At 48.6% G+C, this 16486-nt stretch overlaps 1 protein-coding gene across 2 annotated transcripts in view; it reads right to left on the bottom strand.

The window, feature by feature from the left end:
* Positions 1-14186, bottom strand: part of SGK3 (serum/glucocorticoid regulated kinase family member 3) — a 652786-nt gene extending 638600 nt beyond the window's left edge. Inside the window, exon 1 of one of the 2 annotated variants that reach the window (XM_086965820.1) lies at positions 13612-14186. The gene's annotated coding sequence lies outside the window, so the exon portion shown is untranslated. The remainder of the gene's footprint in view (positions 1-13611) is intronic. The other variant, XM_086965822.1, reaches the window with a different exon arrangement.
* Between the last annotated feature and the right edge of the window lie 2300 nt (positions 14187-16486).

Here is a 16486-nt window from a genome sequence, read left to right as displayed (position 1 = left end):
CTTGTGCAAGTATTGTGGGCCTTGCTGGTGCAGGGCCCGAAAGGCCAAAACCAATGATTTAAACATAATGCGATGCAATCAATCCCTGCACAGTGGCTTAGTTCCTGCTCCCTGGAAGCAGGCTCTCATTAGGCCACTGTTGAAGAAACCCTCTCTGAACCCTGAGTGTCTAGAGAATTATCGACCCATCTCCCTGCTACCATTCCCGGCAAAAATTGCCAAGCGCTGAGTGAGCTTGTGTCTCTCCAAACATCTGGAGCAGAATCATTTCCTGGACGAAATACAATTCAGCTTTCGTCCAGCCCATGGCACCGAAACAGCTCTACTTACTGCCATGGAGGACCTTCGTATGCGTGCAGAAAGGGGCCAGGCAGTAGCCTTGATCCTGCTGGACCTGTCTGCCGCATTCGATATGGTCAATCACGTGATTCTATTGGAGAGACTAAGAGAGGCCGGGGTGGGTGGCACTGCCCTGCATTGGTTTCACTCCTTCCTGCGGGATAGGAAGCAGGCTGTGTCCCTCCCCCGTTTCAATCGGCCTTCTCCCCGGTGATCCATGGGGTGCCTCAAGGCTCGTCCACCAGACCGATTTTATTTAACGTCTACCTAAAACCACTGATCACGTTAATAAAATGCCACAGGCTAAAAGTAATTAATTACGCCGACGACACTCAGCTCATCCTCTCTTGGGGGTGAGGAATCGATTCCTTTGGAATCGTTTCATGTCTATCTGCGAGACACGGCTGGCTGGCTACACAATAATTCCTTACAGTTCAACACCTCCAAAACCGAGGTTTTGTTCTGCGCCGGAAGTCGGATTTCCCGCCCGTTCCCGGTGGAGTTTTGGCCCCCTGAAACCTCGGAAAAGCCACAGCCGGTCACCACGGTTCGCAATCTGGGTGTCATGATGGACAACAAACTCAGCATGGAAGCCCAGGTTGCGAAAACAGTGTCCACCTGCTCGGCCCTCATTCGTTCTCTTCGCAAGATCCTGCCACTCCTTCCCTCACAGGCCCGGGCCTTAATAGTCAGGTGTACCCTTCTTAGTCGCCTTGACTATTGCAATGCGCTGTTGCTCGAGGCCCCGTCCGTGCTGCTAGATAGACTCCAAAGAGTTTAAACAGTCGCTGCCAAACTGGCCTTGGGCTGGCCTAGGAGATCTTCGGCCACTGCGGCAATGGCCGAGCTTCACTGGCTCCCTATGAAACAGCGAATTGCTTTTAAATCTCTCTGTCTTGTTTTTAAAGCTTTGCATGGAGTCGGGCCCGGCCCCCTGCAATCTATGTTTGACTGGTACATTCCAACCAGAGCCCTCCGATCTACTACGGCCTGTCTTGTCAAAGTACCAAGATTTAAAAAGGTCAGGACAGGAGGAAGATCTTTCAAGGTTGCAGCAGCTAAACTTTGGAACAGCTTGCCTTTGGATGTCCGTCAAACAAGTGAACTTCTCCCTTTTTGGAAACGGGTCAAAACTTGGCTGTTTCCTAAATGTTAACTGCTCACTATCCTACTGTCTTCTCCCAGAGCATCTATTTTAGGAGTTATCTTCGGCGCCAGGATACCTGTAAGGTGATAGCTGCGCTATATAAATGTTTTAAATAAATAAATAATAAATAAACAATACCAGGTAGTAGACCAAGAGCAGCAGATGCTACGGCAGGTACCAAAGCCTCCTTAATATTAGACAGTACCTTACTGGTGTGAACCTTTCATTTGAAAGCAAGGTCCTATTTTTGAGAGCCTTGTGGTAGAACAGTATTAAACTGGTATTGTCACATGCTTCCGCCGTAGCTCCCCGTCCCTCTGCACTTCTCAGTTGAGTACATTTTATAAAGCTTGGCAGACACCTTGCAATAGAGAGTGATTCATTTTAAAGTGTGGCAACCAAAATGTCATGGCCACTGAGGCCCTTCAAAAAAAAGGGAAACGTTCAAAACGTGTGATTTACGTGTGAGGACATTTCCTCACCACTGCGTCACATAATAATGGGGTGCAAGTAAAAAGTAAAAACGTGGTATCGTTAATAGATATTGCATGTATGTAAAACCATTGGCAAAATGTAATCAACCACAAAATGCTACTGGCTTGACAGATACCCCATACAATCGATGACTAACACAGAAAAATAAAGAAGCCAAAGCCTGAAGGAGGCTGACCCAAAGCCTTTTATCTTGCGCTCTACATGTATATCTCCATACACTTATTTGTATTTTTTGTAAAACGAAAAACATGAGATCGCGCAACAGACAACTAAATCTGTTACCACAACTATAGCTGCCTATAGCAAGACCTAACAATAACTGGAAAACCAATAGGTAGCTCCTATATAACGAGAGTGCCAAGCTATTGGCTTCACGAATGCTCATTTGTGAAGCATTGTTAAAAAAAGTAAAATAAAAAACATTTCAATGAAAAGAAAACATAACTTAAGGCGTCCCAAAACAGTGTGTTTACTTCAATATTTTCAATCTCAATAACGGATACAGTTTATTCTTCAACTTTTACTTTTTATGCAGGAAACTCTGAACAGAATTTAAAAAGACTAAGTTGAAATGTAGTAGAAAATACTTTGCAAAGCCTAATTTACTTTCCTCTGGACTGAAACAAATGCTAGAGCCATTTGGTGCTCAGCAGCAGCCTAAAAAGCAGAATTATGGGCCTCCAACAAAAGAGACATCTCTTTTCCAGTGACTCCAAGTACAGCTTCTGCCTCAAATGCCAGCTCAGATCAGGAGTACACCAATCTCCCAGTGCCGTAAATGCTGCCTTTGTGTTCCAATACCTGGGTTTTGATGCAACATGTGAAATGCAGGAGATAAAACAAAGCCAACTCAATAAAGTCTGCTGTTAAATCATACCCTACTAAATATATACCTGCTGCTCTGCTTTTTAGGTCTCGCCTGTCGATGCGCATGCGCATCGAGCAAGCGAGACTATTGCGACTTATCCACTCTTTATCTACACTGCAAGGAATCGTGGCGATTCCTTGCAGTGCCAGTGACTTTTAAGGTCAATGCGCATGCGCATTGAGCTTATGCGCATGCGCATTGACCTTAAAAGCGCGTGCGCGTGCACGTCCGTCTTTGTTTACCCGCTCCGCCCCCTCCCGCCGTGTCGCATTTCTCCTCCCCCTCCCCTCTCTTCCTTCCGTCGGCTCCCCTTTTTCCACTCCCCTCCCCGGCCCCCCCCTTCACCACATCCAGATTGGCCCCTTGCTACCACATCACACCCCTCGTGACACACCACTTCCTGGTATTCAACTTTGTCGACCGGCTCCCCGCTCCGCCCCCTCCCGCCGTGTCGCATTTCTCCTCCCCCTCCCCTCTCTTCCTTCCGTCGGCTCCCCTTTTTCCACTCCCCTCCCCGGCCCCCCCCTTCACCACATCCAGATTGGCCCCTTGCTACCACATCACACCCCTCGTGACACACACTTCCTGGTATTCAACTTTGTCGACCGGCTCCACAGTAACTCTGCCGAAGCAACAACGGCCCCTGGATTGACTCCATGAGAGCTCCTCTACTGACTCAGGTACACAGCCCGCCGTGTTCTTTTACCCCCCCTCTCCTCGACCGTCCTCCACCAGTCCTTATCCTTAGCCTTTCCCCTCCCTTTCCTCTGCCAGGTATTCTACCACAACGCGTGGAACGCCGGACTGCGAAGCACCTGACGTCCACGGATGTGGCACCGATCGCCCGCGCTGTGCCTCCCGCTTTATTCAGGTATTTACACGCTCCCCCCAGCTCACCCGCCCGGCTTCACCAATGTTCCCTCGTCCCTCATTCCACTCCTTTATTCCCCCACTACAGATGTTGCCCATCCGACTGGAAGCACCTTAATTACTGATCTTCCGATCTACATTGTTTTTCCAGGTAACTCTGCCGCCTAAGCGCTTCATCTGGCCACTTCTCTTTCGCACTGCTCCGGTAGGTCACCCCACCCGGTCCGACAACTTGGCCATGGTTTGAGCGCTTACTTCCAGATGCCGCCACACTGATACTATGCCTTACGCGAGTGAATCAGCCCCAGGATTTCGACATCCCTCCTCCTGCACTTTGACCTTACTAACCCACGGCTTTTGTACTTCCCATTCCTGGCCCCCACCTTGAAACTGTTCGTTGTCACCCTTAGTCTGACTTAATTGCACATCGCGAGTTCGGGTCCTTTGCCTCTCGCTATTCCGCCTCTGTATGTTCTTCTAGACTCACCTACCTGCCGGCTTCCTAGCCCATTACCATGACGTGATTGCAGACGTTGAGGCTACTCTCTTCATTCTGTTCTTCCCGCTTACTGCACAGCCACCGTGAGCTTCTTCGCCACTCTGTGTTTCACCCCTTCCCCCCACCTGGCCGCCCTTGCTCCCCTACCAATTGCCTACTCACCCAGATGCCCCAGAATTGACACACAACCTTATGTCCAGGCTCTTACTTCACCACCCTGGTAGTGTTCATGCCCCCTGCTCTCCCTCAACCCCTCACCCTCAACCCCTCACCCTCAATCCCTCACCCTCAATCCCTCACCCACACTCACCCACACTCACCCTCACTCACCCTCACTCACCCTCACCCTCAACCCCTCACTCACCCTCACTCACCCTCACCCTCACTCACCCTCAACCCCTCACCCTCACTCACCCTCAACCCCTCACTCACCCTCAACCCCTCACTCACCCTCACTCACCCTCAACCCCTCACTCATCCTCACTCACCCTCAACCCCTCACTCACCCTCACTCACCCTCACTCACCCTCACCCTCACTCACCCTCACCCTCAACCCCTCACTCACCCTCACTCACCCTCACCCTCACTCACCCTCAACCCCTCACCCTCACCCACCCTCAACCCCTCACCCACCCTCAACCCCTCACCCTCACTCACCCTCAACCCCTCACTCACCCTCACTCACCCTCAACCCCTCACTCACCCTCACTCACCCTCAACCCCTCACTCACCCTCAACCCCTCACTCAACCTCACTCACCCTCACCCTCAACCCCTCAGCCTCACCCTCACTCACCCTCACCCTCAACCCCTCAGCCTCACCCTCACTCACCCTCAACCCCTCACCCTCAATCCCTCACCCTCAATCCCTCACCCACACTCACCCACACTCACCCTCACTCACACTCACTCACACTCACTCACACTCACTCACCCTCACTCACCCTCACTCACCCTCACTCACCCTCACCCTCAACCCCTCACTCACCCTCACTCACCCTCACCCTCACTCACCCTCAACCCCTCACCCTCACCCACCCTCAACCCCTCACCCACCCTCAACCCCTCACCCTCACTCACCCTCACTCACCCTCAACCCCTCACTCACTCACCCTCAACCCCTCACTCACCCTCACTCACCCTCAACCCCTCACTCACCCTCACTCACCCTCACTCACCCTCACCCTCACTCACCCTCACCCTCAACCCCTCACTCACCCTCACCCACCCTCAACCCCTCACCCACCCTCAACCCCTCACCCTCACTCACCCTCAACCCCTCACTCACCCTCACTCACCCTCAACCCCTCACTCACCCTCAACCCCTCACTCACCCTCAACCCCTCACTCACCCTCACTCACCCTCACCCTCAACCCCTCAGCCTCACCCTCACTCACCCTCACCCTCAACCCCTCAGCCTCACCCTCACTCACCCTCAACCCCTCACCCTCACTCACCCTCACTCACCCTCAACCTCATGCTAAAGATTTACAAAAAAACCCATAAACAATTCTAAAAGCACTAACTCTAATGCTGCGAGACCTATTGCATTTCTAATGCTTGTTTATAAATGAGTTGGGCGGCATGGAACCAGAGCAGCTCGAACAATGAGTAAGTGATGAGGGAAGTCAAAGAAGGGGGGAAAGAGCATGACAACCCATGTGAAAGGTGGTAGTACTTTATTCGATAAAATTTCATCATAAAAAGTATACAATCTGGTACAGTTTTAAAATAATAAAAGAGAGGACCCACCAATCCTAACATGCATACAATCTACACATAAAATACCGAAATGCTTAAAAAAAAAAATATTTTGTTAAAACAGATACATATCCACATAAGGTAATCATACCACGAATCCATATAGCAATCAGTTGGTTAAGGGGGTTGATTTTACCCTCCGCATGCGGGTCTGCCAGGCACTGCCCAAAAATTTAGCCACCCCGCAGACCGTGACAAGACAGGACGTATCAGTACTGAGGACCCGAAAGGCCATTTTATGGCACCCGAGGCCCAGCCCCTTATATATTGGTTTTAGCCATAACTTCCTTGCACCCCTGTAGGCAGGGCAGGCAAAGAGGAGGTGAGCCACAGACTTCGTTGGTGCTACACACCCAGGGCAGGATTTTGATACTCTGTCTAGATTGTTCCATCCCAAGGTGAATTCGTTAGCCGGAAGGGTCCCAACCCTTAGTTTTAAATAAAGTGCTCTGTCTAGCGGTTTTTGTATGAAATATAGGAATGGTTCAAGTTTCCTTACAAGTTTAAACTCTAGAAACCGCTCTGTAAGAGGACCCCCTGCGCCTTTGCATGTGGCCACCTCCTGAACCCATTCCCAATAAAGTTTCTTAATCACTATCTTGGGTGGGGGGTGATTGGCTAGCCCATGATTCACTCAAACCCAATATTAAAACCAGCTGTTTCAGATTGCTCAACCACTTAATCTTATTCCCCGAATTGAGCAGAAGTAGTTCGTCTAGAACTGCTGCATAGTTAGAGAGCTCCGGGGTTCTCCTAAGTCGTGCCCAGAAGAGTAGCGGGCGCAGGCGAACTACATCTTTTAAGGGACGCCTGCCCATGTCTTGCCGTAATGGGTTTAGCGGGGTAGAAACAGGTAGGGACACCTGATCTCTAAGAAACTTATTTTCAGATGTAACTAGATCAGTTATATTCTCGAACCCCCACAACTTGGATCCGTATAGTGCCGAGGGTAACGCTTGGCCTTCATACACAGAGAGAGCCGGGGCTACAGGTTTACTCATCGACTCCCGTTGTTCCCGCAGGATAGCCCCTGACACTCGTTTATGGTTTAAAAGCATTTTGGCCAAGTGATCTTTCCAATTCATCCGACTATTAACCCTAACCCCCGAATAGTCGAATGAATATACCAGCTCCAGTGGGGCACCATTAAGCAAGATATTGTCCCTGAATCTCCTGGAGGGTGAGATGGCCATAAGCTTTGTCTTAGAGGTGTTGATGGTAAGTCCTCTATCCTTACAAAACGAGCTAAACAGATCCAGAAGCTTTTGAAGGCCAGTGGGGGTTTCAGAGATCAGGAGGGTATCGTCCGCAAAGAGTAGGGTAGGTGTTTTTCCCCCGCCAGAGATGGGGCATCGGCCGGTTCCACCTTCAGATGGTCCACCACACCATTCACAAAGAGGGAGAACAGGGTCGGCGCCATTACACATCCCTGGCAAACTCCTCTCCTCACAGACACCCTCTCTGTCAGTTGCCCCTGGGTACCCCATCTGATCCTGGCATAGTTCCCCTCATGAAGTTTTTCAATAAATTCCAAGAGGGGCATAGTGAAGCCCATCTTCTCTAGGATATCCCACAGCCTAAAGCGAGGGACTAGATCAAAAGCAGTTTTAAGATCTATAAACGCCAAGTATAGGCTGCCCTTACTAATGATCACGGCCTTCCAATAGATTGCAAAAAAACGGAAGACCTGATCCATTGTTCCCACTTTTTGTCTGAATCCCGCTAGAAAATGGGAAAGGATAGTCTCCTCTTCCGTCCATAACCCCACCCTGGAGATGATTACCCTGACGACTACCTTCTGGACCACGTCAATTATACTAATCGGTCTATAGTTGGCAGGGTCATCTCTCGCCCCCTTCTTAAACACTGTTACCACCTCTGTTCCCTTCCACAAGTCTGGTACTGGGTAACCCCTAGAGGTCAAATTCATTATTAGGGCAATGGATTTGGCCCAGGCTACAGGGTCGTTCAGAAGGAGGTCCCCAGGTAGCCCGCCCGGGCCCGCCGCCTTCACCGGGGTCAGATGTTTAATAGCCGTTGTTACCTCAGTAACCGAAAAATAGTCCTCAAGCACCGTGGGCACACGGCCCTCACTATCACATGCTAAGGGTGGGGGGTTATCACATCTGCTCAACCGTACAGAACAAAGAAGTGGGAGTGCCATTGTTGTTCCGTTATATGATTACTAATGGGAGCCGTACCCCACCGCCTGGCTTTGTTAATCAAATCCCAGAACAGGGAAGAATTCTTCATATGGGCTGCAGATTTAAGGTCCTGCCAATTTTGTTCTTCCCATTCGCGTTTGGCTATCACTAATGCCCTAGCATAGTCCTTCCTAGCCGCTCTAACTAGTGAAGGGTCCTTTTTAAGCAGGGCAGCTGATAGTTCCTTCCTTTTCCCCCTGCACTGGGCTGAGTACCAGGGATTACTAGATTTTGCCTGCTTTTGGTTCGGTCTCCCACTGTTGCCCTGGGTGATGAAATATTGACCCACTTTCTCTATTGTATTCTTATAAACTAGAGAGAAGGACGGGCCCTGAACACTGCCATTTACCAATTCAAATTCCTCTAGGTGTGCAGTCAACTCTGCTATATGCGCCTTAATCATACTGAGGTTCCCTTCCTGGGATTGGACTTTGTCCCACTTCAGCCTACGGTTACAGTTATAGGGGACAACCTCCTTCGTTGTCATCATGGGTGCTTTGTTCCTATTTCCGTTTATTATACCCCAACTTAACTTCATACATAAAGGGTTGTTGTCGCTGTCCTGAGAAGATATTACCTCCATATCAATTAGATCTCGCCACAATTGATATCAAGTAGGATATAATCTATTCGAGACGGGCTGTTAAGCCTGTTAAAGGTGTTAGCCCCATCCCGATCAGAGGTTGTCCTGCCATTTAACGCTCTTAGATTGTGTTCCATGGTCAGGGCATTTATCTGAATTGCCCTCAGGGACAATTTTCTTATTGGGGCTAGAGACAGGGCCGGTATGGACCATCTAGAGTCCTCATCCTCTATGCCCAGGGGATCATCCCTACTTAGGGGTAGGAAAGTACAATTAAAGTCCGCACCCACTATGGTTTTAGAGTGCGGGGGGCATTTAGTTAAATCCTGCTCAAGAGTCACTATTGTACTTGACATTTGGTCCCCTGGGGACCCTCTTGAATAAACATTGAATAGGTCTATCCTGCTCCCCTTATTATGCCCTGAGAATGAAAGGTGTAAAATGTCCTCATTCACTGCTTCCTGGGTTGTGATATCCAAATTCAATGCTATCTTTATCCAAATATGAAGTCCCCCGGCGAGTCTTCCCTTTCCAGAGCTTATTGCGGGTGAAAAAAAAGGTTGAGTAACCCGATTTATACACTGGAGCAAACTCCATGTCTCTTGGAACATGCAAATATCGTATTTATCAATAAACGCGTTCCACTCTGGTGAGACCATCTTTTTTTGTAGCCCAGCCACATTCCAAGATAGCAGATGTAGCACCCTATGGGTTACAGAGGGCGAAGCTAATTTAACTCTCATGTTCCCACCCTGCCCGCAAGAGTCTAGCTCAATAACATCTACTGTAAGACTTGTTGGCTTCGATGATGAGCTACTATCGCCTTTGCCCCCCCAATTGCTTTATTGATATAATACTGCCACCACCTGGTTGGATCAAAGGGCTCTGCCTCTCTTGGCGTCATTCAACCTGCTCCAATGCACTAAACCTATTCCTTTGTAGGAAGTGTGAAAAAAAGGGTGGGCGACAGATGGTTGACCTCCCTCGGGATTAATCCCTGATGAATGTTTAGTGGCAAAATATTCTGCCCTTCCTCATGTCGAATACCTCTGTGCTGTCTGGGTCTCGGATGGGTTATAGGGTAGAAGTATGAAAGATGCAGAGGAAAGATTTGAGTGCTTGACCAAGATGGCGACCTGCTGCAGATGTAGTCTACTGCATGTGTACTCCTAAAAATTGATCACTACACAGTTCCCCACAATGTTTTTGGGCCCACACCCAATCCAGTCAACCCTTCTTACACAGAGTATTTCACCTGGAACATTAGGAGGGAGGGGCCTGTTTGAATTAAGCCATTGTATACATTTGTTTTTTAGGTTAGAGTGATCCTGAGGTTTACCCTGGCTTAAAGGGGGGATACCCACAAGAAACACAACATATGGTAAAGACTCAAGTGGAAGATTAAGGAGGGGCAGGGCTGGTGGGGTCCCCTCTTCCGGACTTTTACCACTAGAGCGAGGATGGAGGTTCGAGGACCCTAGCCCTTTTCCTGTGGGAACTTTCATCACTTGGGTTTTTCCAGCCGTCACTGTTCCAGCCTTGCGCTGGGGTGAAGCAGGGACCGGTGGAGGATTTACTATTACCTTAGCCACATCTGCTATTATTTTATCTCCAGGTGGAGGAAGTTTAAGGTCGGTAGAGCTGGGGGGTATGCTGATGGTAGCGTTCCCTGATGGACAGACAGGCTGAGATGTCCCTTGACCTAAGTTGTTAATTGTAGAGGTCAATCTATTGAGCTTAGACGTCAAGGGTTTAAGATAGGAACCAATGATCTGTTCAATGTGGGCTTTGAGGTCAGCTAGAAGATGTGTAACCCACACAGGTGTACCCAAGTCATGCATAGAAGAACCGTTGGGGGCCTGCGCTCGAGCAGCTTTAGTTGACAATTTTTTGACAGATTTTTTTGTTTTTCCTTTTCTTGGTTTTCAAACTGGCTGTAGGAGCCCTTCTAGCTACAGGATGTGGGGGCGAGATAGGGACCACAGGCATGTCAATTATATCTTGGACAATTTGGGCACAAGGCAAATCTACAAAGGAGCACATAAGAGAGGAACTAAAATCGGGGGGAATCACAGTACCAGCCGAAAAGTCCCCAACGGACTGAAGGGGGGGAAATAGTTGTAGTAATGGATAATCGCCGTTCCGTGCTCTCAATTGCAGAGGCTTCAACCCCAATTGTCTTCTGAAGCATCTTGTCAATGGCCGTAAGGCTGGGGAGAGGTTGGGCCGTGGTGGCCTGAAGCCTAGTGATACGGCGAGAGGAAAATGGTTACGACATTTCACTCTTATTGCTCATCAAATACAATTAAATTGGTAGGACCAACAGTGCACTCTACTTATGACTTCTACCCCTATAAATAAAACCGCAAATGACAAAATTTGAATAACTGCCTCAGGGCGTATTACAAAAAGAGCAATTCTCCAAGACGATATAGTTCCAAGAGTAACTTTATAAATGAAGAAATCCCAGTGGCAAGGGGAGATGTTAATAGGGGGTGGCCCGTCCCGTCCTCCTCTGTCCCCGGACGGCCACAGACGGCCCCGCCCTTGTCCCGGCACATTCCCGCGACACGGGAGGCAGGCGCGATTTAAAACGCCTCCGGGCGCCGTGATTGGTGGGCGCAACTTCAGCTGCTGAGGAGCCTGGGAGGCGTATTCCTCCTCACTGCGGCCGCGATGGTGTGTGCGGCGGCGGGAGGACAAGGGCACAGCAGGACACCAGCGTGAGGCAAGGACCCTCCAGGAGCCAAAAGACACAGCAAGAAATGCCCCCAAAAGTGTTTCCAGCAACCCGCTCCACCGGAGGCAGGTGCGATTTAAAGCGCCTTCGGGCGCGTGGATTGGTGGTCGCGGCTTCAGCCGTTGAGGAGCCTGGGAGGCGTAGTCCTCCTCACTGCGGCCGCGATGGTGTGTGCGGCGGCGGGAGGACAAGGGCACAGCAGGACACCAGCGTGAGGCAAGGACCCTCCAGGAGCCAACAGGAGCCAAAAGACACAGCAAGAAATGCCCCCAAAAGTGTTTCCAGCCAAAACACATGTTCCTATGGAGTGCTCAAAGAAAAAGAAAAAAGTAGTTCCTTGACATGAGGTATGAAAGGATACAAATCACCCACTCAAAAGGATGGAAAACAAGGTATGCTTCTTGGAAGAGACATGCACAAGAAGAGGAAGGAAGGCCTTGAATAAGAAACAAGCAAATTATACTGGCAACAAAGTCAACCAATGATAAGCAACAGGCTCATCTAAAGTCCACGGTAAGTATTGTTATTGTTCACTATAAGTCTTCTGCAACAAACAGCTAACAAATGTCTGTAGGCGAGACCTAAAAAGGCAGACAGATTTCAAAACTGACAACTGATTTTACAAATACTCTGCCAGTCATCATCATCGAAAGAACTTTATTCGGCATAATTAAAGGACGTGAAAGCACAAAAATAAACACAATCTTCACATTGCCAGTCAGTAAGAGAGTATTGTGATATGTCACATAGCTCTATGGGCAAATCCCCACCAGAACTATTCTTTGGTTTGAAGATTCACACCAGGATCACTCATGGGACAACCTCTCCACCCTCTTCATTAGAAGAAGTGAAGAACAATTAGAATCGTACGAAAAAGAAAATGATGGAGTGTGTAAGGCGTGTCTACTAGCCCAAACCATGGAGCCAGGGTGACATGTTGGGCAATGGGACTCAATGTTGACCACATAAAGATGATGTGCTATTGTTGGTCCTAACGAATAACTGTGATAAATGGTCATGGTTACATGATCACGGACAAGAGACAAAGACACCCAGTGACATAGAACTCATCATTCTCCAGACAGCTGAAAGGCGCTCTCCGTGGTTTTCTTTCTCCGAGAAAATACGGATTGTGAAGAGCGGGTCAATTAAGAATCTCTTGACATTGATTACATTCCCGACACTCAGTGCACACCACTTTACAGTATCTAATCTCAACTCAGAAATGTCAGGCCTTGGAAAAGACTTGTCACTGCATTGGGCTACAATGGTTTGAATAAGTCAAAAGGGATGTAGTGTGGTCACTGCTGATGCCAGCTATGATGTGCGTGTCTCGGAACCAGTGATTATAAGAGTAGGGCCAGCTTGGAGGAGCAAAGATAAAACACATATACTGCTAAGCTCCTAGACCCCCTATATACCACAACCTTTGGCACCGATTGTGCTACCAGTTAACAGTTCTAAACATCAATATGTACCTAGCCTTCTACATCTTAGCTGTGGTCAGCGAACTGATAAGCATGTGTAAATGAAAACTCAGATAAGACGGAGGGCAGACTTACACACTAGAGCTATCTTCGTGCACAACAGAAACAGTTATCTAATTCTGTTGCCGCCTCTTAGTCAAACTTTTCCAGTTTAGAAATAAAGAATAATCATCTTTATTTTAAAATGTGCCGCCGCCCGTCTTGCTCTTTAAAGTAGTCGAATTTCCTCAAGCATCCACTTGTGAGACAAGCTGCGTTTACAGAACGAAATCTTCCAGCCTTGTTTAAACGAAAAGAAATGCGGACTGCAAGAAACGTCTCAAAGTCAATAAAATGAACTCAAGCACCGAGCTTTAAAAAGACAAAACAAGCTTGTTTCAGTGCGCTACAAAACGCCTATAAAACGTGAAGGAAGTGGGCAGGGCTGTGCGTGGTGCAGTTTTCAAGTTGTGAGAGCAAAACACCCCCACCCCGTACCTCGCTCATGGAAACAAAACACTGTGATCGTTACTCGTGTGACCAGGCGTCTGTCAGTAGCAACGCCGCTTTCAAACGCAAACCTGTCCTCTAGCAGCGCAGCATACAACACAAGTAATATAAGTCTGTATATCACTTACCAACGAGGCGCCGACCCGGCCGTGTGTCCGGCTGCAGCAGCCCGCTCGCGCCCCAGTGTTTCGAGTTCCGCCTGCCCCCTTCCTGGCTCCCGGGCCGCTCGCGAGGCGGTGTGTGTGTGTCTGCTCGGAGGGTTTCCTGGCGCGTCAGCAACTGAGGCCGGGCGGGCTCCACCCAGAGGCCAGAGAGCTGACAGCAGCAGCACCGCGGCGCCACAGACACAAGCTGCAAACTCAAGGGGAACTTAGGCTTCTCTGTCAGGACACGAGTCGGGGGTTTCTTGCATGGCGGCTGCCAGGCAGGCGTACTTTCGCTTTCCGTGGCTCTGAGCTTGAGGCACTGCTTCGGTCGGTCCTAACATGATGAGGAACGAAGGAGTCTGTCGTTTCAGGGCTGGACAATAGACAGCTTTAGCTTTTTAAAATTGTATCTAATAACTTCAAGTAATTAAAAAACAAAACAGAAATTACATACATTTGAACCTAGCAGGGGAGGGGCGATTGGGTCAGCCTTTAGCCCTTTAAACTGCCTGTCATTCACATTTTCGTTCCTGCCACAAGATGTTATAGAATGGGGCAAAGGGTCAACCCATTTCAGCGTTTGGGTAATATGTAGACTAGAGTTGCCATTGGTTTAATCACGTGCACATTCACCTATAAAGAAGTGCAATACAGTGCCTGCTTGCAATATAAAACGTTCCTTAGGCATTTTACTATGCATTCTTTATTAAAAAATTGTACTCGCCCTTGTGTGTTTAACAAATATATGTCTTATGTTTGAAGTAATTCAAATGCAAAAACAACAGTTGACGTGGGTCCCGTGCTAACTGCGCCACTCGAGTCAAGCTATCCTGGCTGAAGACGGCTGATAGCCAGAAACCGGTTCTAGGATGCTTGATTTGGGATGCAGGGAAGACATGACTTGGCAGTTCGATCTGGACTGTTCCCATGAGGCACAGGGTCAAGACTGATTTGCATATGGCCATGTCTGGCCATATGCTCCAGCGGAGGCGTTTCGTTATTAAACGAGCAGAACCTCCACATCAACTGCCTGGAGCTCCTGGTAGATTCCTTTGCGATTCGTTAATCAAGTTTTGAACCTTTTTCTGTCTTGGCAACCGAATAGGGACCTTTCTTTAAAAGAATTCTCATCCAAGCTGGCAATGCTTTTATGTTTAGTCTCCTGCAGGGGAGTTTCTGATGTCCGTGCATTAGATATCTCAGCGAGAGTTTTTTCCCCAGACGGGGTAGTGTTCACAGTGGGAAAACGCACTAAGTCTCATACCCGGACGGTCTCGTACCCGGCTTTTCCAGCTGTCCAAAAATTATGTGCGGTGAGCTGCTTCAAGGCATATGAAGAAATAACTAAGGAACTCCGCCCTCTGGGCGAGCGTCAACTTCTTATCGCTCTGAGAAAACCGCACAAGGCTGCCTCTTCCCCCACTATAGCCTGGTGGGTGAGTTGGGTCATGCAGGAAGCAGGCATTGACAAAAAGCAATTTGGGGCCAACCACTCAGCCAGGGGTGCAATGGCTTCCAAGGCTTTTTCTCTAGGAGCTCGTCTAGAGGAGTTGATGCGTGCTTGGTCCTCGGATTCAACCTTTAAAAGGTTTTACTTCAAACCTGTAATAGAGGTCGCTCACGTTGTAAGCTTTAAACTAGCATATTCTGAGCCTCCGGTCCTGACATAGAATAGAAATGTGCCTTGCACCGTAAAGGTAAGTTTCAATTCTATTAAGGACACGGAGTCGAGGATTATCCCACCCGGGGCACGGTCTTGTGCGAACCCAACCATATGATGGTACGTAACCGATTCATGTTCATAAGATTTCCAGTCTTAGTTGGGAAATGTATTTGATACGGTTGTTTTTTCTCGTTTTCAATTGTTGAAGCCTTGTAGTTTCAGATTGTTTTTTCTTGAAACCCTTACGCTGTTTCTGCTCTTCTAGGAAACATTGGTTCAAAACAGGACCAGTGATGGAGTAGCGTGACTCGCGCGAAGAAAGAGGAAGGACAGACAGAGTGAAAGGACTATGTATTGGCTATGGACACTAAGGAAGCCCCATGTTGTTGGACACCTCCCTTGGTCTTATGGGAGTTGATATTTTCTTTGTTCATGTGTTACTTTTAATGCATTCAAGGATTTTAATAAATATGACTTTCTGGCTGCTATGAGATTTAGATGTCAATAAAGCGAAGAAAGACTATAGCATAATCTGAGCCTCTGGTCCTGACAGAGAACACATAGCATATTTTACCGTCCAGAATCTTGGTGTATAGAGCCTTCACCAATTGATGGCTTCCAGTTGATTCACACTTGAGTTCAAAAAGCATAAAAAGCAGTTAGGCTGATTGGTGGGTTGACAACTTTCTTAACAGCATCACTGGATTTTAAAGCAACGTTAGAAAAGAGAGCTGAAGATTCCGAAAGTAGGAATTGGCGCAATAATATACGCGTAGTGGGCCTGCCGGAAAAAACAGAGGGGACTGATATGATTGCCTACTTGGAAACCTGGCTCAAAACAGAGGTCGCTCCAGGGGGGCTATCTCCCTTCTTCACACTTGAGAGGGCGCACAGGGTGCCAGCTCGGCGACCGCTGCCTGGCCGTCCTCCTCGACCAGTGGTGGCCAAGCTACTTCACTATAAAGATAGGGACATACTGATCCAAAGGGCGCGTGCGGCGGGTCCCTTCAAAGTGGGCAATGGTACAGTCACAATATTCCTGGATTACACCCAGGAAATACAAAGACACAGGGCCTCCTATCTGGCAATTAAAAAAGAACTCAGGGAAGAGGGGATCCAGTACTCCTTAATCTTCCCGGCAAAATTGAGGGTGATTATGGACGGCACGACTCAGTTCTTCCTGACGCCCGAGGA

This window comes from Lissotriton vulgaris, chromosome 4_1 (genome assembly GCF_964263255.1).
Source record: "Lissotriton vulgaris chromosome 4_1, aLisVul1.2, whole genome shotgun sequence".
Lineage (NCBI taxonomy): Eukaryota > Metazoa > Chordata > Amphibia > Caudata > Salamandridae > Lissotriton > Lissotriton vulgaris.
Note: the sequence above shows the minus strand (reverse complement) of the source record. Positions and strands in the feature narration are given on the sequence as shown.